The 21292-nt window shown below is 43.9% G+C and overlaps 1 protein-coding gene across 4 annotated transcripts in view; it reads right to left on the bottom strand.

The window, feature by feature from the left end:
* sema6a (sema domain, transmembrane domain (TM), and cytoplasmic domain, (semaphorin) 6A) overlaps window positions 1-19638 on the bottom strand; it is a 106676-nt gene extending 87038 nt beyond the window's left edge. For all 4 annotated transcript variants that reach the window (XM_041936256.1, XM_041936255.1, XM_041936251.1 and 1 more), the window contains exon 1: window positions 19250-19638. The gene's annotated coding sequence lies outside the window, so the exon portion shown is untranslated. The remainder of the gene's footprint in view (window positions 1-19249) is intronic.
* Between the last annotated feature and the right edge of the window lie 1654 nt (window positions 19639-21292).

Consider the following 21292-nt stretch of genomic DNA (forward strand, 5'->3'; position numbering starts at 1 on the left):
ATTTAAAGGCACGACCCAGTGGTCCAAAAAAAGCGAGCATCCGGACGCCAGTGAGTCACTTTGTCAGGAGAATAGGATGGAACTTGTTCGTCTCACTGTGTCTTCGTCCTGGAAGACATACAAGGATGGCTTCTGGGGGAGAAGGAGGGGGGTTAAGAGAAGGTGAATTTTTCCCATCAATCACCAAGTGACATAAACAACAATAGCAACTTGGAATCCATTACCAAAAACAAACAAAGACATAGCAGGAGAGTCTGCAGCAGGAACCTCGGGGAGAGGGACAGGCTATGTAAACTAAAGTGGTGATTGAGTAGGCGCAGGAGGAACTTTTGAATGAACGACCCCGATTGCTGGTGAACCAAAACACATGTCACAGTGACGAGATGTCTCAATAGTTGCATTATCGTTTCGGCATACCCCTCCCCCCACTGCTTATTGGCGTTGGATTAGCTTTTAAGCGGAAAAAGGGGGTTTGAAAGACGTCCGATGACATTCAACAAAAGCATTTACAGAAAAGTCAAATTTCTCCCGGCCCGTAGTTCGGGCAAACACTTTCATGAGTCAAAATTATCTTGACTCAGACTCAAGAGGATTTAATCTGAAATACTTAGCTTTCAACTATTGTAACATTCAAACATCCCTTAAGTCTGTGTCTCTTTGAAAAACAGTTAGAGTCTATTGACTTTTCATATGAGAGATTAAGCTGCACGCAGACAGTCTGGCACTAACCCTCGCTAAGCACACTAATACACACTCCAGATTTAACGTGCCATTTTCTCCTCTCACCTCTGCTACACTGACCATCAAGAGAGCTTAGGGAACATAACTTGAGAGAAGAGAGAGACTGAGTCAGACAGAGGGAGAGAGATGAATGCGGGATATTTGTGGATGTCAGTTTTCTCCAGCAATCCTCTCTCCCGCTGCTCACCCTCCTCTCCAATGTCACCAAGCCGAGTGCCGACAAGCCAGAGCAGGTGAAGCTCGCAGAATGACCTCATACCTGGTCAAACAGGCATGTAAAATGACAGGAAGTAACCCACTGTGAGGTATTATCATGAAGTAAACAGAATTTTATCTGACCTTAAGTGCTTTCAAGTTTCCAGTTACCTGTTTTTATGTGCATTTTCAATGAGTGCATTAACAAAAACAGAGTGGAAACACCAGAAATCTGAGAAAAAAAGGTTTTTATGCTGATGTATCAGTAAAAACAGAGTGAAACAAGGTACAATGGAAACCGACTCAGTGAATAAATTCTGTTTTTTCTATTCTATTCCAACATAGATGCCACATTTCCATCATGTTTTTGACAAGGTTTACCATTTGAGGTTTGACTGGCGCTCTTCTACTCACGCCATCTCCTTGAGCCTTTTTCTTCTGCCTTCTCAGTGCACCCAACTCCTATTGTTTGTATAACAGTAGTAGATGGAAACACACATTAATTCGCATTTTCTTTTCCCAAATTTCATGAAAATGTGGTTGTGCTACATCTGGATGGAAACCCGCCTATGATGCCAAATCTCCACCACAGCTGAAGTACAGTAATCAATAATTTCACTGTTTATTTTCCGTAAAAAAACAGCCTCGAATCCCAAGCTCTGTTAACCAACGCAGAAAATGTGTGTAGTCACTCTTCAGTTAAATGATCCACTCCAAAAAGTCATTATATTAAAAAACAACCACCAGCTCCCCTCTGAACAGCAGCACCACAGCAAAACAGGAGCAGAAAAATATCTGCTCTCAAAGCGAGGCGCTCTTTGTTCATCATCATCAGCAGTAGTGCTCAGCCAGGCTATTTAATGCTTGGCTGGAGAGTCAGGCAGCATTTTATCTTTGTTTCAGCTCACATACGCGAGGAATACTTTTCTATTCCCATGCACTGCACAGGGCAAGGGTCTCAGGGTCTTTCATTTATAAACTAGAGTTCACAGTCGCTGTGCACCAAACACTGAGCACAAACGTCTTTCAGAAGGTTCAGGGTGTTGTGATGTGAGGCTGATGGTGTCACTTAAAGCATTTCCAACTGATTTTCTTTCACGCTGATATTTTTTCTCCTCACAGTATAGATGGTATGCCATCTGAAGGTGAAAGCTGCAGGGTAGAGATGCTTGTGGGTTCTCACAGAGAGGAAGGGTGGAGGTGGGGTGCAGGAGGGCTGCTAGGCAATAGATCAATGACTTCGTGTTCCCACTGAGAGAGATAGGAAGTACAGGGCAAGCAGCAGCCGGCGCCTTAAAATAGCTCCAGCGATCGCAGCTCGGCTTTAACCCAAATAATGGAGAGGCTGACCAAGGTCTGTGGAGGTCTCTACATTTTTGATTAGCTCATGACCTCCGGGTGGAGCGGAGACAGAACAGAGACTTCATACTAAGGAGATAGAAAAATGGGACACAACTGGTTATCTGACTCGTTCTGTGTGTCTGTGGCCTTGAACTGGTGTTTTGGAGAACATTTGAGGAAAAGATCAGGGTGTAACGTGACAATGCAGCCCACACACAACAATCTGTGTGTGTGTGTGTGTGTGTGTGTGCGTGCGTGTGTGTGTCTCTGTGTGTAAGTGTGTGTGTGCATTCGTGTGTGTGTGTCTCTGTGAGTTTGTGTGTGTGTCTCTCTGTGTGTGGAGCTTCTGTGTCATCATCCATCACATCTGTCAGATTAAACCTACCTAGTAATGGCTTCAGGGGAATGTCAGACAGTCAAATACCCACCCACCCACACAGATAGGCGCGCACACACACACACACATACAATATCTGTCCACTTTAAGCTTTGTGTTCTTTAGCAAAAGAAACAGCTTGACATTGAATATGAAAGCTTAGACAAATAAAGTATTATCAAAGCCTTCTCTTCCGAAGGGACTGGTGCAGCCGAGACTGAGTGCACATTAAGATAAGATTAAACTTTAATGATCTTAGTGGAAACATTACTGTATTAACAGGAAAAAAAGGACAAACTGCATTAAGTTACCAGGTTGGATGAATCTTTTTCAGCCATCTCAGTGATGTGGACCTCTGGATGGCAATGACAGTGAGTTAGTCCACCACTTTGGTCCAGACTGAAATAGCTCAAAAACTACAGGATGAAAATTCGTACGGACACTCAGAGTCCCCAGAAGGATAAGCCCAATCATTTAGGTGATCCTCTAATTTTTCTTTTAAGTCAAAGTCCAAAGTCAGCTTTATTGTCAATTCTGCAGTATGTACACGACAAACAGAGAATCGAAATTGAAATACTCTCAAATCTCTGTGACAAGAAATAATATTTATTTATTTATTTAGCACCAGAAGAAGGTTGACATTTGTGGTTTAGAGTAAAATATTGAAAAGCATTGAACAGACTGCCATAAAACACATAATTGTGTTGCCTGCACAGCTAAAGACAGTCCTGTCAGCCTCAGTTTGTGATCAGTTTTGTACTAATTAGCAATTGCTAACAAGCTAAACGAAGATGATGAACATGGTAAACATTACACCTGCTGACCATCACCATGTTAGCATTGTCATTCGTGAGATGCTAGTATGACGCTTGTTCTACAGCATCTGTTTCCATGACGGCACCACATATGGAGACCGTCAAATCCCGTACAGGTCCATGATCCCATGTAGGTGGAGAAACCCCAGTTTTGCAGAAACCTTTCAAATATGCTTCCCTGCTGAGCCACAACATCTTTGTGACTGTTATTCTGACTGTAGCTTAATGAGAAAAGACAAAACTCAGCCTCTCCCTGACCTAGAAAATAAAACATCGAATCAGCATGCAATAAACAGAAAAAACATAAATGGACCCGTAAATAAAAATGAAGTGAATAATTAAAAAGATGATGATTCTGGACATGTTGGCTCATTAGTAGAATGGACTTCAGAGGAATCCATCTCAGTGTGCTGTGCAATAAGACTTTTCCTGTTGACTGAACAGATAAACAGATTCCAGCAGAGAGCTGCTTCTGCCATAATGAAGCCTCCTCTCTTTTCTTTCTTTCCCTCTGTCTCTATCAATTTCTGCTTTCGGTTTTCGCCCCCCACTGTTCTATCCATTTCCCTCCCCCTCCCTCTTTCTCTCCCTCTACTTCTTTCTGCACCGACCCTCCTCTCCCCCGCCTTCACTCGCCTTTCTCAGGGTCAATTAAGCTACAGTAACTAAAAAGCAGTGCACCCTGTCACATTCCATCCAGTCCCCCTCAATGAGTGACTACAACTTACACTAAAACAAACGGGCTCCGAAGGAACCCGCTCCAGCAGCCATTACCATATGAACAACTCACTTCCTAACGCACAATGAACTACCTTGACAGACCTTCTCCGGCCTCAGGCTGTCCTTCGTGGAACTGTGTTATTAATGGGGTATAAAGAAGGGTCTGTGTGCAGGTTGTCTGCCCCGTTTCGCCTCTGCTGCTCTGGCCGGGTCCTCGTGGGTCTGCTTTCCCAGCGCTGCAATATTTACTTCATAGGGGGTTGACAGAGCAGCAAAGACGCTCGCTCTCGCACACCTAAGTACACACAAGCTCACAGCGGGGCGGGCAAGAGCACAGAGAAAAGACATGAAACAAAAACTTTGATGTACACACACTCGCACACATGTTCACGCGAAAACATGCACGCACTTTCAACTACAAGAGCACCATACTGTGCACTTGAGAGGCCAACCTCCACCAAAGGCAGATCTATTTCTCTTCTCTCCTCATCCACCTCCTCCTCACAGAAACACTTCAAATCTTACACTATGTCAGCAGCTGAAATCTTTAAGAAGGGGGAGCACAGGCACTGCTTCTCCTATTCTAAAATCAGACATTTTCATGTAAATAAATGTTTGTTTTGCTGCTATTGCGTCAATGCAACTCTGATTCAGCTGAGCTCTGTTCACGAGAGCTTTTTTTTTTCCTATTTGCTTTTCTAAAGACCAGGTGGAAGTTGGGCTCTTTCTCAGAAACATCCTCTTATCCACGGGAATTGATGTTATTCTGACAGCGGGTCTGTATAGGGTAAGAAAGAGCTGGCTAATTAGCATGAGTCACCGTACAGTAGCTGAAGAGACGAGAACAAGGCTGACAGCAAGAGGGGGGAAAAATAAAGTGAAAGGAACTAGCTGAACTGATGTGTCATTCAATTTTTCATTCAAATACGGCATACTGCGCATTACCAAACATGTCGCTACATTTTCCACCTGGTCAAAATATCTGTGTGTGCACAAGGGCAAGCTGAGGCGACAAATATTCGCACCCTGCAGCTTTTTCTCGCGACCTGATACTTTCCCCTGCACATCTATATGTTAAAAGCTGGAGGAACAGGCTGGCTACACCTGCTACATTCAAAAGAACGGCCGTATCGACTGAAACAGAGTAAGAGGAAATATCATGTGATTTGGTCGGGCACCCAACACGAGTTTGTTTCTCTTATCTATACATTTGATCTGTTTGGGGGAGGAAGTTTTGTTGAATGGCTCTTTGTGATTGACCACTATAGCTTACATCCCCGGGCTGCAGGGTGGGTGGGCACAAACACAGTCAGATAGGTTCGATTGAACACTCAACGCAGCCCTCAGTGGAATCATGTTCTTCTCTGTTTGAACATGAAAAATCAGATCTATAGTAGCTTCAGCCCAGGAAGCGCAGAACACACCCTGCAATCAGGTCTACCTGCTCTCACTGTGACATGCCTTTTCATCACATCACAAAGAGGGTGAAGCGGTGTATTCACCGCACTGCCAAAATCTGTAATTGAGGAAATAGTCATGCTGTTAGAAACCATCACTTAATGTTCTTCGCTTGGCTGTACTTTGATGTTCACAAACATATTGTAATTTAAAGAAATTGGAAACAACAGATGGTGTGACAAAGTGTTATATTACGCAGCAATATTGTGCCATACCTTGTTTTAGTGCTCCCAGTGGAGTTGTAGGGAGTGATGGTGCCAAAAACCGTCTTCTGTTGTTGTTGAGTGTGTGAGGTTTACTAGTCTCTCTGTGCCTAAATATATATCATCGTATAGGACATTTTCTGGAAATTCAATTCATATAATAAATAATCTAAGTGGTTTGTTTTGGCTTTTGTTCACAATGGTCAGAGATAACACAGAGAAAGCCACCTTGGCTTATATCGTATAACTAAATGTCTGCTAGTTGACAAATTTCCATCAGCTCACAGTATATTTTAACATATCTACCACCAGCACATTGCATTAATGGCATTTTGTCCACAGTAGGTTTGCAGATAAAGATTACAGATTACAGATTCATCTGCAGATTTTACTCAATTCATCATTTTGTTTACTGAAAAATGTTTACATTAATTCCGCACTGCTCAGGGTGACATATTTAAATCGGCTGGTTTATCAGACCGACATTCATAAACCCAAATTCAGTTCGCTATCATATATGGCGAAGAAAATCAATCAATATATCATATCAATCGAATAATCCACTAACTTAGTTCAAACATCCTGGCTGAACTCCTTTCATCCTTTAATTGTGGTGTCCTGGAGGCATCTGACGCCAAGCAAACAAAGAAAAACCTGAGTCAGAGAATCCGGCTTCTCACGGATCAGATCTTCATCTGACCACGAAGTCATCTGACTCCCTGCACATGTCCGACCCACCGACACTTGATACACGGAACCCAGCCCAAAACTCTGATAGCAGATACCAGAGAGGCACATACATACGCAACCCAGCCCATAGCATAGCGTGTCTTCACCCAGAGGCAGTGCCTGCTGCTGTGTAGCTCTGAATGTGCTTGTGACACCGAGAGGCTGTCTATGATATACGACTGCTTGTGTGTGCATACACGCAAGCCCGAGTGTGTGTGTGTATGCACATGCGTACCTACGTGTGCATGCATGTCTGCGTGCACGCCATCTAGGATTTCCAGCTAACTGTCAGAGTGCCATAGAAGCTTGTCTAAAGCATGTTATCTCTCACACATATTTGCTCATCAAACTCCACCATAAAACCCCTCAGAGGCGGATAAAGTTCCGCCGTCCGCCAGGTAATAAAATACACTATTTGTCCTCTTATACAAATGGCTGCAATACAGGTGCGCTCCTCTCTCTGACCATTTGAGAGATAGCTATCAGTTAAAAGGGTAACCAAAGCCTCCTCACTTGCCGGGTCCCCCCTTTTCTCTGCATTCAGCTCCTCATTACATCCCACTGTGAATAATATCTCCTTTTAGCTCTGTTTACTTGAGGCATATGGCAGGCCTACTGTAGTCAGCAAGCTGTTCCTATGACTAACCTTCCGCCACGGTTTTGTTACTGGACTCTTATGACCACATCATATGATGACGCTAGCCAAGCACATTTTGAACCATGAGCTGAACTCATGATAGGTGTGGTTTCCACTGAAAGAGGAAGAAGAGGAAAGACACGAGGGGCAAACACAGTATTAATGCTTCTATTGATCACAATCTCGCCATCCGCTCATACAGCCTCTTTAGATGTAATACAATGCATCCCAGGGAATGTATAACTATTTCTAACGGCTATAAAAAGCTCCTGAGAATCAGCTAACGTTCTAGCCACTAAAATCGATATCTCCCCCAACCACAATCTTTATTTAATCTCAATATAGTGGCACGAAGAATTAAGGATGAAAAGCGGATGAGAAATTGCTCAGCCAGAACAGAACAGGAGACTTTGCTCCTTTCGGATTACCCTAAATTGACTGAAGCACTGCCACTACACCCCAGCACCTATCCAAAGTTTGCACACTATCACAGTATGTTAACTGGTTCAGACTGATTCATCCATGCTAAAAAATCCACTCTGTTGCTATCCGGTAAGGTGCTTTGGATAAAAATAGCGCCACTCTTCTCCTGTTGTGTCAGACTGACTCCAATCATTCGCAGAGGATTCCAAATAACAATCAATTAATTAAATGCATCTCCCCTGCGCTCACCCCTTCCATTCAGTTGATGCTGTAGTCACAGCCCAGGCAGTATTTACTATAGTAATTAGCCCAGTGTTACAAGCATGGAAATCCCCGTGATGAAGGAATAACTATCTGACTGCCTCCAGGGTGGGACAGGCAATGAGAGCACTCAAATAGAAAGTCACGCCTTGTTATGCAAGTGGTGGAGGTAAGAAATACAGCCTCCCAAGGTAATTGAGGCCATGTAGGTTGCTTCTTACAGACAATCACCCTTAACAAGACTGAGACGCAAGTGCAAATAGGAAAAATAGCTGAAATCCTGCTGTGGTTTGCCTCGTAATCAGCGTATCTCATACTGCAGAATAAAAAATGAACTATTCGGATGGCGAGAAGTGGGGGTTTAGGAGTGGGTTACACTATAGGTGAGTGAGTTCCCTCTGTGAAATTTAAATAACATGGTGTTAAAATGGCTCCCACACTATTCTTAAGCAAGATTTGCTCATTCTTTCACAAGCCAACAAGCACAGCTGCACTACATATACTGCACGAAGTTATGGTCAACATGTACAACTTGAAGCATTTAAAATTACGGTAGCGGTATAACTGTGGAATCCCAGTTATGCATTGACCTCTACTATAGCTTGTGTCATTTAATGGCACAACTTTCCTGGCTTGAGGTCTGGCTTATTTGAGTTCACATGTTTATGTTTGTTTGTGGGTGCTTGTGAGGGCATGCTGGTGTGTGCAGACATGTGTGCATGTGAGTACACTTCATTGGTAATGTACACAAATCATCTGATTATTTGTAACCACATCCTCATTCTTGACAGTGTTGTAATGACATCAAATATCTTTGTTCAAGTGCCCTGTGCTATCTGCGTCTGTTCATTTACCAGTCTGGGTCACCCAGAGTTAGACAGCTTGACTAACACAAGAGCACACACACACACACACACACACACACACAGAGGCAAACACACTTGCATACACACACTAAGTCCTTCACCTGTTAATGTGTGAAACAAATGACTGCCACAGCGGCGCCAGTGTGAATACACCACCATGTCCCATCTTATCGGCCGGCTGCATGAAAACCTGTTTGTTCTAGATAGAGTCTGCAACAATCAACCAGTCAGCTTGAGGGAATTCAGCTGGCCCTGGATGAGCGCACCTCGCAGGACTGAACAGAGACGCAAATCCACTGCACCACAGGGGAAGGATGGAGATCAACGGTACAGACTGGGTGACAACAATAGGCCTACACCACAGGACCAACTCAACGCTCCGAACTCCCAATCTTATCTAGGTCAGAGCTGTACCTCCAAAGACTCAACCCACCTCTTTCCCTTTCTGTCTGATTTCTTTGTTGTCATGTGATGTAACATACTGTAACATTGCAGTGTAAAGTGAAGATGGAGAACAGGTAGTGGAGGCATGTGTTGAAAACACTCAGATGATAGCAAGACTACTACTCCGAGTCACTGAGGAGGCACTAAAAAACACAGCTCTAGAGTTTGTGGTTTTCTAATACCCAATATAAATCAATAAAATAATAAAAACAGCTGAAAAACTGGTTAAGAGCACTAAAGGCATTAAAAACAAAAGACAAAAAAAATCCCTTGAAGAAACAAGATTAGCTGTAAAAAAGAGCCATTCCTTGTTAGGAAGAGCAAGCATCATGTAAATGATTAACGGATAGTGGGTTTAGATAACCTCACCTGCCGTCCTGTGTTTCCTATCTAGTTACCAGGCTAGCATTACTAGACTAGCTAGCATTACTAGATGTCACGCACCCAGTGTTAGCTCACATGGACTCTGACACAAATACACAGAGGAAGAAAGAAAGACAGGGAGGAAGAGAGAAACTGAAGAGGGGGTGACTAATGAATTGGCTGTCTTGTGTTTTTCCTACCTGTCGAACAGTGGAGAGTGGCAGTTTAAAGCCTTCATGCAAGCAGGATTCGTCAGTGAGAAAACACACACATTCTAATAATTGCTTCGAAAAACAGGAATAATTCTTCGCAATGATGTCTGACCAGTTTTGACTCATCAGGCTCGCTCCAGAGGAGCCGGGCGCGCAGCCATGCATCCTCACTCAGACTCTAAACCCAATTAAACAATCAAGGGTTCAATTGTTCTATAATACCACAACCAATAAACTGAGGATTTCTTGGTTATTTGGATGAAACTAAACAGATCCCACAAGAAACAAAAACAGAGCGCTTGTCAGTGAAACAGATGAGACTGTCCCAGATTAGTTGAGGATGGGAGTAGATCAAAAGACACTGCGTTTCAGTATGCAGCTGCTGCACTGCCCAATCAAACCAAAGTACTCAGAGACCAAAATAGGCCTCATTGCAGTCTCTACACACACCAATTTATGCAAGAGTGCATACATACACAAACAAGACGCTCAAAAACATGCACATAGCCTCACACACCTTCACAAACCCAGGAGCGATCGCCTCCTGAATAATCCAGTAAGCACACAAATCAAAACCTTAACAGGTTTAGAAAAGCAAAGAAGCTTTTTAACAAACAACGTAAAAAGGCCCCCAGTAGACTGTGATGAATGAATCAAGCCAAGCATGCTGTGAACATTATCAGAGTGGGGGATGAATGAATACATTATCATGCAAGGCACAACTTCTCTTTTCCTGCCTCACAGCTTGTCTGTCTTCCTGCCTATCAACCTGCTTGCCTGATTACCTGCCCACATACAGAGCACCTTTTTTTGCAGATTAAAGGGGCATGGATGGGGGCGAGGTGAAATATTATTTCTTCTCAAAAGAATGCATTTTGAAAAGGAGATGTGTGAAGTTTCTTTAGTCTGTGTGCCTTAAAACCTCGCTGCCTGCCTCCCCTGCTAACTGTCCAGCCTTCTTCTATTACTCTGGCAGGCTGTCTTCCTCTCTACCTGTCTGCTTACTAAACCCTGAATATCTGCCTCCTCTGCAGATCTCCATCACTGTCTGTCTGTTAGATGTTTTTCCATCCTGTGTCTTTCCCCAAATATCTCCTCCACTCTCTTAAAAACTACATTCATAACAATTAATTAGCATTAACAAATACTTTAATTCCATTTATCGAGAGAGGAAATGTTCATACTGAACACGTCGATATCTTGGCAACTAAAGCAAGATTAATGGAAAAGTTTGACATCTTGAGACAGCTTATTGGCTTTTTTGCCTCAAGGTAGTTGGGAGGATCAATACCCCTCATATGTCTGCGTGCTAAATATGAACCACTAGCTGGTTAGCTTAGCATGAAGACTGGAAAAGAAGGAAACAAGAAGCAAAAAAAATCTGCCTAAGTTAACACATTTTATCTTGTTTGTTTAACCTGTGTTGTATTTTTTACGGGGTGTTATGTACAGGGTGCAGGAACTTCCTGAAGTCTGGTTAAATACTGAAAGTGTCAACACTGACTTAATGTATGAGATGTTGAGAGCATTTCCCAAACTTTAACCGAGTGTTTCATTAGCCTGAACAATGTGACGCCTGGCCTGGATGTCATAGTTCTGGGTTTTGCATGTCCAATCATTCACCTTGACCTCTTCACTTCTGCGTAATACAAGGATGTTGCACTTCCTGAATTGCAAAAAAAAAAAAAAAAAAAAAGAACTTAATTCAGCAATTACATTTCCTCCAGAAGGTATGTGGCAAAAAACATATTAAAAAGTATTTCAGTGTATTTCATTGGACATAGGGTTGCCCTCCTACCTGTCTGCCTGCCTGCTAGTGTCCATTTGTCTATGAGTGCTGGCTCAGGCTGCTGTCACGCCATACATTTAATCAGTCCAGCTGTACGGAGCAGTCTCCCTGTGCTGACTGAACTGCGTGCATGCATGTGTGTGTCTGTGTGATGTGAGTGGGCCTTTGTGAGGCCTCCACTCAGCAGAGTGATGATAAGTACTCCCAGCCCAGCGCTCCACATGAGCTGATGGACAGACAGGCCAAGAACACTGGGGGCCTTGTGGTTGGGCGTGTGTGTGTGTGTGCGTACCCTTGTGTGTATTGCGGTGCAAAGAGGGAAAGGGGAAGACGGTGGCTGGGGACTGGGGGGTGTGTGTGTGTGTGTGTGTGTGTGGTGTGTTTCTTTTTTTTCACCAGCCACCCCACCAGACCATGCCACATGGCTGCAATTTGTTCATTAGCTATGTAATAAATGTACACACACACACAGAGGTAATATTGTTCCGAGTTCTGCCTGATTGGATTCTGAAATAGAGGACCCTCAGGGGAATCACTTGTAGTCTGCCAGCCACTGTGACCAGGAGAAAGCTGATTTCTTAACGAGGTTTGAGGAAAACTCTAAAGAAACACATGCAGTCTAGATTTTTATATTTGCTGTACATATTTGGAACCCTGTCAATATAAACTAAAACATATTGGAGTGTAAGAGATAAGTAGCTAATATCCACAACTTGGAAGTTTCAAAAAGGATGAATGAATGTAAAAGTCTTTCATGTTTCATGTTTATGTGTCAGAATAACTACAGGTCATTGTAAAGATTTACCAGTCACCTGGAAATTATTCATACTCACCCAGAGCCAATTACAAGCAATCTATCATCATCAGTGTGTCAGATGAGCTAGGGATGGTTGTTACAAATTACCTGCTGTCTAGGATATCAGTCGATGCTTGTTTGAGCTGAGCTCATCCCGCCAGGTTTAGGGCCAGCTAATAAATGTTTGCATGACGAGATAGAGAGCAATATTAGATTATGCGAAACTATATCCCTTGCTGTGGAGGAAATCCAGAAACATGGATAATAAACAGAATCTGTATAGCCTCGCTTGGCCCGCGCATGGAAACCAGCAGTGGGGCTCTTGGAAGGAGAAGCTGCCTGTTCCACATTCAGCGGGGCTTATAGCCTCTGGGAGAGTATGACTGCTGCTCTGCCATGAGCATACAGATCACCTTACACACTGGCTTTCCTCCGCTTTGATGACTGATGCACACACACACACATGCTTTTCTACACACGCAGCCATGCATGCCCGCTTCCACGGATACTCAGGAGCGTTAACACGGCGGATTTGGACACACAGACCCACACACACACACACCTTTACCTCATCCCCCACCTGGATTAATTCACCTGCTGCACCTGAGAATGCGCCTGCTATGATGTCACCTGCAATTCCATCACTTCAAAGGCACAAAAGCACCTCGGTGCCCTCAGCACAAAGAGCAAGTGCACCCTCTCACTTCCTCCTTTGTCCTTCTGTCCCCTAATGGTAATTCCCCTGCAGAAAGTCCATACACGGTGAAGGGAGAATTACACAGTGTACTCTACAATCAGGTATTCTTGGGTTTCTGCCCATTGGCACTCACTGTGCACCACTGTAACAATGACAAGCTTTCTTTATCCCTCTTCCCTCTTAGTGACATGAAAGAAACCACCCTGGTGCGCAAATTTGTGTGCACTTACATCTGTCTTTTTTGTGCGTATGAGTGAGTTCATCTGCAATTGTGTACACGCATTTCAGTCAAAGGTGGCTGTGTGTGCTGCCAATCCCATGATTATAGTGCTGCTGGTTGCCTGCTCTCCAAAAGCTCCCACTGGAAATGCTCGCAAGCAGGCTATGATGTGATGAGACAAGGCGATAATACAACCACCACATTAGTGCATGGTTATCCATTAAAAGACCCAAATGAGATTATGAGGTCATATGGGAGGTACAAAGCCCACAGCCAAAACAAGAACCCCCTCTCTCTGAAAGTAACAGTGCGCATTCAGTATTCCCTCTGCAGAGAGAGGAACAAAGTCTAAATGTGGAGGAAGGTAGAGAGAAAGAAAACAGGGCAGGAAAAGGAAGGAAGACAGAAAGACAGGCAGATAAATTCAGAGAGACAGAGACAGAGAGAAAAGGCTTCATAGCAAATATTCCCTGCCTTGGAAATTTCCATAGTGGTCAATTTCCGTAGTAATCCATCATTGAATAACACATGAATTCAGCATGATTTACCATCAAAACATCCAACTGAGCATGAAACAGGAGGCCGTGGCCCATCTTCCATCTCGGCACAGTGGAAAGCTTTCCCATTGTACAGCAAGGTGAAATAACAGCCATTCAATGTACTGTAACACACTGGAGATGCACCAGCCCCATGAGCACGCTATTTACAAGATGATGCCTACTGTGAAAATATTCTTCTGCTCTCTTTAGAAAGGAGAGCATAGAGAGATGGAAAGAGTTTATGCGTGTGTGTGTGTGTGTGTGTGTGTGTGTGTGTGTGTGTGTGTGTGTGTGTGTGTGTTACAGAGAGAGAGAGAGAAAGAGACTGACAAGATGCACGCACAGAAGGAGATAGAGGGTTCACTGCTGTGATAAAAATGGAATCCATTTTGGTTCTTGAAGCACACTCATCCACGGCGTGAGGACCTGCTTGGTGCGTTAGCCTGCCATTGCTCTTTCAATCACTTCCCCTCATTCCTCCTCTGCTCTGTTTCAATTGTTCCGCCTTCCCCTCCATACACTGTTTATATAATTTCCGCCTTCCCGCCATAGTCACACCTCTTTCCTTTTCTTTCCTTTCCTTTCTTCTCATTTCCTTTCCTTTCCTCCTCTCTCCTCCTCCTCTTCCTCTCACTTCTCCTCTCTAGGCAGCCAGGCACCCCAACACTGTCTCAGGTCCTGAAACTATGGCAACGGAATGAGAGAGCAAGCGCTCTCTATGATTAATAGATGAGAGATGCAGTGCCAATCGCTAGGGCCTGGGGAGGAGGGACAGATGCACTCGAACAACGCCACACAAACATGCACGCATAGTACACACACTGAGTACATGCACTCAAACCCCCCCACCATTAGCCACCCTCCATGCTTGGTGGTAATAGACACACAGAAAATGGGAAAGGGTCTGACTGATACACCACACAGCAACACATAGGCACATGCGTTACCGGCAGAGTTGGGGCTAAAAGAGCGAACGAAGAGGCGGCAGAGATTTCCTGATGCTTAACATCCTCAGGACACACATCTTCCTTATTGGCTGCCAACAAGCAAACCAACCACAGGAATAACCACAGCCTCAGCAGCGGATGCGGCCCTAATGAGTCTTAACAGACTGTGGCCGTCTCCGTGACTCACAGCTGGCTGCTCTCACCTGTAAAAGCACAACAGCAGGACGGGAATTAGGACATCATATTTTTACCCTGTGTACTACCATTTACATCATCTGATCTGTAGTACAGGACTTGGCTCCTTTCAAGGCCAGTCATTCATCCATCTCCCAGGCAATCACACAAAGCCCCGCAGCTTCTGGATTATCCCTGCAAATGCATTTCCTTTCCATTTGAGTAATGACAGGCGACCAAACTCAGCTTTGACAAAGGCATTACTGCTGTTAATGTCGCACGTACCGAGTATTTAAAATACAAAACTTCCCTGGACGGAAACCTGATGCTGTGAGCTGATTTTAAATGTTGTTGCCTTTTCATTTGGCACGCATGTGCTCAGGCTTGGCTCCTCAACAATCTTCTCCTAGATGGGCTGGCTATCACTTTCTAATTCACTTAATTTCTAACAACAAAGCTTTGCCAAGGATCAACAGCCAAAACACCAACAGACACTCCGCCAATTCCACCACTGACTTGCGGCGCCTGGCCCAAATAAGCCTTTTGCCTGGTCCTTCATGCCTCTGGCTTTCTTGGCACAGGCAACACGCTCAATCAATTATGCTAATGTAACGACTATGAAGTGTGTTTAACACATGGACGGTTAATTCAATAGATGCACTGTAGAGTCATTTATAGGAAGCCGGAAGGGTTAAGGCTAAGTGGGGGAAAGCACCCATATAGAACAACACAATGAATCTGGAACTCATTGCATCTATGCATGCGAGCATGTATGTGTGTGTGTGTGTGTGTGTGTGTATGTGTATTACTCATGTTGTTGGGACATAAATCTGTTTATATGGTCACATTATGGAGACTCCCCTTCCTTATGGGGACCAAACACAGATCACCATAATGGAAATAATTCAATTTTGGGGTGAAGACTTGAGTTCAGGTTAGGATAAGGGTTCAGGTTAGGCAAGTCAATCTTATGGTTATGGTTAGGATAAGTCTCCAGAAAATAAATGTGATTTCCCTAAAAGTGATGGAAACACAACTGTGTGTGTGTGTGTGTGTGTATGTGACAGACACAGAGAACATGGAACAACACACTAAAGCAAGCGATTAGCGAGTGATTACATTTTCAATGAGCCATGCTGTGCATAGAGCACAGTGGACCATACTGCATAGTGAGATATATTAGGTCTCTACAGTACACTGAGTATCATTTATCATCTCCTATAAACAGTAGGCGATGTGTTCCAAGTTAACAGGAAAAGATGGGGGCAGTGAGCAAATAAACTGCCGGCTCTTTAGAAGATCAAATATATCAACAAAGCAGATACATGGAGAGTTAGACACTGGTCTGCCATCTCCTCTCATTCTGTATAATACCACTCAGGATGTTTTTTTTTTTGGGGGGGGGGTTATAAAATGAAAGGCATTTATCCAATAATCAGTTCAGCTGCAGAGGGTCAGGAAATCAGAAGCAAATAAATGTGAGAAGACAGAACAGCAGAAGGTTAAGTAAAATGTTTATACAGCGGGGGAGTTGTGTAATTTGTTACAGCAGGTTAGAATATCTTCCTGTTTCTCTTTTTCACCTTCTGAATCACAACAGACTCACGCTGAATCTGAAGAGAGAGCCAACTTGAGTGCAGCTAAAATCGGCGAATGTGCTGCGCAACATCTGTGATGGACAGCTCCATTAAAAACACAAGCGTCTTTGATTATGCTGACCTGTATTTCTGAGACAAAATGAGCCGAAACGCACACGCAGGCTCATGATTATCCTCTTTTAATGTTCCGCTACCAGAGCAGGTTTGTCGTTCCGCGTTCAGGCGGCGTAATTGAAGCAGCAGCAATTTAGAAAGATATGGAATCTGGAAAATGGGTGAAGCATTAATAAATCACATCTAGATGAGTGAGAAGGGTTTGATGCTCTCTCTAATTGTTTCAAAAAAAAAAACACCAACCCACACACGAAGGACGTGCATAAATAAAACATGGCTTTTATAAAATATGCATAAATACACACACTATTGAATACTGGGTGTTGACACTGACTGAATGAGGACCAGTGGTTAACAGCAGCCGGCCGGCCTCACTGTTTATAATAGAGGGCCAATTCATTTGAAAGGGAGCAAAGCCATTTATCAATTATTCAAAGCTACTGTATTCATCTGTCCTTAACTGCCAAAGGTAAATACTGACTCTCCCTCTCTTCCTCACTCTGCCTCTCTCTCGCGCATACACACACACATACAGTGTGACAAATCCACATCAGTCACACACAATGCCATCCCCATTGCTATTGTTAGGGGATCGGCAGATCAAACGCTCCGCGGAGCATTGCTCCAAATACAAGCAACAACTCTGGTCGCTGTGCTCCATTCTGCCTCTCCAGGAGGAGAACAGGCAGGCTGCTGTCACAAAGGTAATCACGCTGTAATTCGTGTATCAGCACCACGTCATGTCATTGTATAATGCGTTAAAAGCGGGATTTGCACTCTGGTTTGTGGTGTTGTAGCCTTTATGAAGCAGAGTGGTGGGATCTGCAGCCCATGCAGCATCTCAAAACATGCCTCCAGGACATTCGCATGCCCTGAGGCTAATGTTGTAGGAGGAGCGGTGGTAAAATGTTAAAACATTCTGCTATTTCACACTCAAGATCTGCGTTATCCCCAGCACAGTATGTATACTAACAAAAAAAAACATTAAGTCACAGATAAAAAGACCTGCAACACGCAGGAGTTCCAAATATTTCCAGTGATTTCAGGAAAAACAGATGAAATACAACACCCTTTCCTCTCTGAGCTGGCGTCAAATCTTTCAGTTTTTTCTTCTTTTTTTTTGTAAAAGCTGATATGTTTCCAAAACACCATGTCCTGCTGCTGAAAATCAGCTGACAAGAGGCACATTTTGCTGTGGGCATTCAGCACTCCTTAGATTCACCCATTTATACCATCACCCTTGCGCACTTGATAATCTATAGCCTACATTTAGAGTTGCTGAATCTTTTTTCCAGCTTTTCCCAGTGCCTCTAGGGGAATCCATCATACTGGGAGAGGAGAGGAGAGGAGAGGAGAGGAGAGGAGAGGAGAGGAGAGGAAACCACTAGCAATGACTGGGTGTTGGCAGCCAGGCTGTTGGATGTGGTTTGTGAGGCCTCTATCTCTTCTCCCAGCTTGTTAAAGGAATGTGCAGCAGCACTTCATTTAATGGCAAATCCACTTCTGAAGGCCGGTGCAATTTTGTCTCCTGGTCAGAATTACAAACATTTGATTGATCTTTTGGACCACAGCAAGAGTGACCACTCCGCCTCCTGGAATGGACATCCCTGAACACACCCAAGCCATTGTGTGTGTGTGTGTGTGTGCGCGCGTGTGTGCATGTATGTGTGAAACAGAGAGAAAAAAAGTCTCGCCTGCAGAGTAACTCACTTAAGAACAATAAAAAATCTGCATGTAAAATGACTAATTAACTTCACATCTCTGATTCAGATTAGAGTAGTGCGGAAAGACTGAAAACAGAAAGGGAGGCTGTAAACACAGGCTGCGTCATTAGTCTACATGTAAATTACTGCTCTAATTTCCAATCATGTGAAAATAAATGACAAATGAAAATCCCATCATGCAGTGTAGCAACGGAGCAAGCGCTTCAGCGTTGGAGCGTTTTCATAATAAATCAGGCTTGAGTGTGTTATTAGGCTCACATAATTCATGAAATGTTTCATTTTTACTCAAAATCTACAGCTGGCAGTCCAGTGGATGTAGTTCTGCAACATCTTTAGAGAGTCAACGAGGTTGAAAATGGCACAAATAAAAAAAAAAAATGGACGAGTAAGAGGACAACAGTCGGTCCAAGTCCTGCAAGTTCCCACAAACACATTTCTTATTTGCCATACTGGGAATGACGCTGACATTGTTTTTTTTTTTTTGTGTGTGTGTGTGTGTTCAGACTCGGTTTGATTCGCATTAGGTCCTCTGAGACAAACACTTCGTCATTTCACATGGCTAAACAGCATTAGGGGGATTACGCACGAAAAAGTGGTCTGTTTATATCGGCAGAAGGTGTTTTTCTTTAAGGAGAGCATCGCATTTCTCACTTGAGTTAAAAACGAGGCATTTTCACATATTTTATAACTTTAAAAATTATATATTAACAGGCGAAATGGCCCTAAGTTGATAAAGTAGCCCCGTGAAGCGTGTGCACTTGTCGCCCGGCAGCCTGGCTGCGCAGAAAGCGAGCCTCCGGGGCTGGAGGAAGACTGGTTTCAGGCTGTAAGCGCACCCAAAGTTTGAAATAAACAAAGAAATCTTACCTTCAGCTCATGAATGGAAGCGACTCGGAGTGGTTTCACAGCTCTGTCTTTTTAGTAATCCATGAGATGCGGCTCTCAAAGCAGTTCAGATGGTGCTCGTTTCAGAACAACAATACGAGCGCGACTTTTCTCATGCGCTTCTTTTTGTTACATGCCGCGCTGAAATCACACCTCTTCAAATGGGAATATCCATCGGAAATCCACGCTGGAGAGGAAAAAAAACGACGTTTTGGCTTTTAAACTCCCCTCAGGTAAACTGAACGCACGGAGCCAACCCGGTGTCCCAGAACTAGCTACGGAGCTGAATGCAGTCCCTTCCACAAAAGCCGACGGTCATCCTATTTGGAGATGAAGCTTCTTACCAGACTGGAGCGCAGCGCAGCGAGCCCAGCTGTCACCCACCCGCTACACACACACACGCTCTCACACATATTTAGGGAGGAGCTACGTCTCTGGAACGGGAGGTATTGTGTCAATGGGTGCCAGTTATGGACAACTGTATTTCTATTTTTACGCAGCGGCATTTCATAAGAATTCGCGTTGGAGGTGAAAGCCTGAGCGCGGTTAATAGTTCGACATCGAAAGAAAAATGTGAAGAGGTTGGCTGGAAATTCACATAAGATTAATTGCCATTTTCTAGACACGCAGGTTGGTCTCCTGCCTCTGTGTCATGCAAGCTGTCAGTGGTAATTTTGAAGACACAATAAAGACGCAGGTCCTCCTTCATGCCGCCCGCATTGCTGCACTTTGTGCGGGTTTTGTGCACAGCCGATGCGAATCGCTATGTCAACCGGTTCAAAGCCTCTCTTGTCTGTTGTCTGTGGTCTCTGAACCGCCCTTCCTTCCCTGGTGGTCCCTCCTGGTCCCAGGCTGGCACGCGCGCGCGCGCACGCACGAAGACACACATGCTTCTTGGGTTTGCACACAGGCTGCATGGGTTTTTACAAATGAGCTCTGATCTCATCTGAGGGGCCATCAGGTACAGTCTGGAAACAACAGCAAAGTTCAAAAAGTTGTTGCTTAAATTCATGGTACATTTAGAGTACAATCTGATGTCAGGGATGCATGCTCCACACACGCACGCACGCACGCACACACACGTACACACACACACACAAACACACACACACTTTCCTAACCTTAAACAGAGCCAAAATCAACATCAATTTGTCAGATTTGAAAACTGCAAACCTGCCTCAAAACACAACCATAACTGCTTCAACATGCTCTAAGATACACAAACTCCCATTATGTTACAATGTGCACACGCACACACCTAGGTAGACATTTAGATCATATTTGTATAGATATATAAACTCCAGAGGGACAGAGCTAGTGTGTGTGAGCCTTTGGGCTTATCATTATATAATAACAGGCCACCTGTTAAAAGAGAGCGTGTGTGTACGCGCGTGCTTGTGTGTGTGTGCTTGTGCATGCGTGTGTGTCTGTAATTGTGCTTCTGAGTTGTGGCCTGTCAGGCACTATTGCTGTCTTGTTACTGTAACAGCTCAGTACAGCGCTGCCTCCACAGGCCCAGTGCCAAACACTATACTGTTGTTCTTTAATATAACCAATGCGCTCATGCCTGCCCTCATCTGTCTCTATCATTTAATTTGCTTTAAAAACAAAAGTCATTTGCAATCACGCAACTGAACCATCATGCAGGACATGCACATGATGGAGAAAACATAACCTCAGTTGTTTTACTATTATTCGCTCCGGCAGATTGGACTCTGTTTGTGTGGTTTCTTTAAAAATACCTAATCATAAACAGACCGCATTTAAAACATGGTTGACGCATATGCAAATACAAGGCCGCAATTAACTGCCTGGAGTGCATTCATATATCATACATCTCATCTCACAGTATAATGTACTGCAGGCTTGTTCGGAGTTCATTAACATTCTGTGTGAGAGATCTGTTTGTGTGCAAGTTTACCGTGTGCTGTCGCACATGCAGGTGAGTCATTAAAGATACTACACACAAAAACCAAATGAGAAAAAAAAAGCATTTTGATCTGCTAACATCAGTAGTAATGCAAA

Source organism: Chelmon rostratus, chromosome 5, assembly GCF_017976325.1.
Source record: "Chelmon rostratus isolate fCheRos1 chromosome 5, fCheRos1.pri, whole genome shotgun sequence".
Lineage (NCBI taxonomy): Eukaryota > Metazoa > Chordata > Actinopteri > Chaetodontiformes > Chaetodontidae > Chelmon > Chelmon rostratus.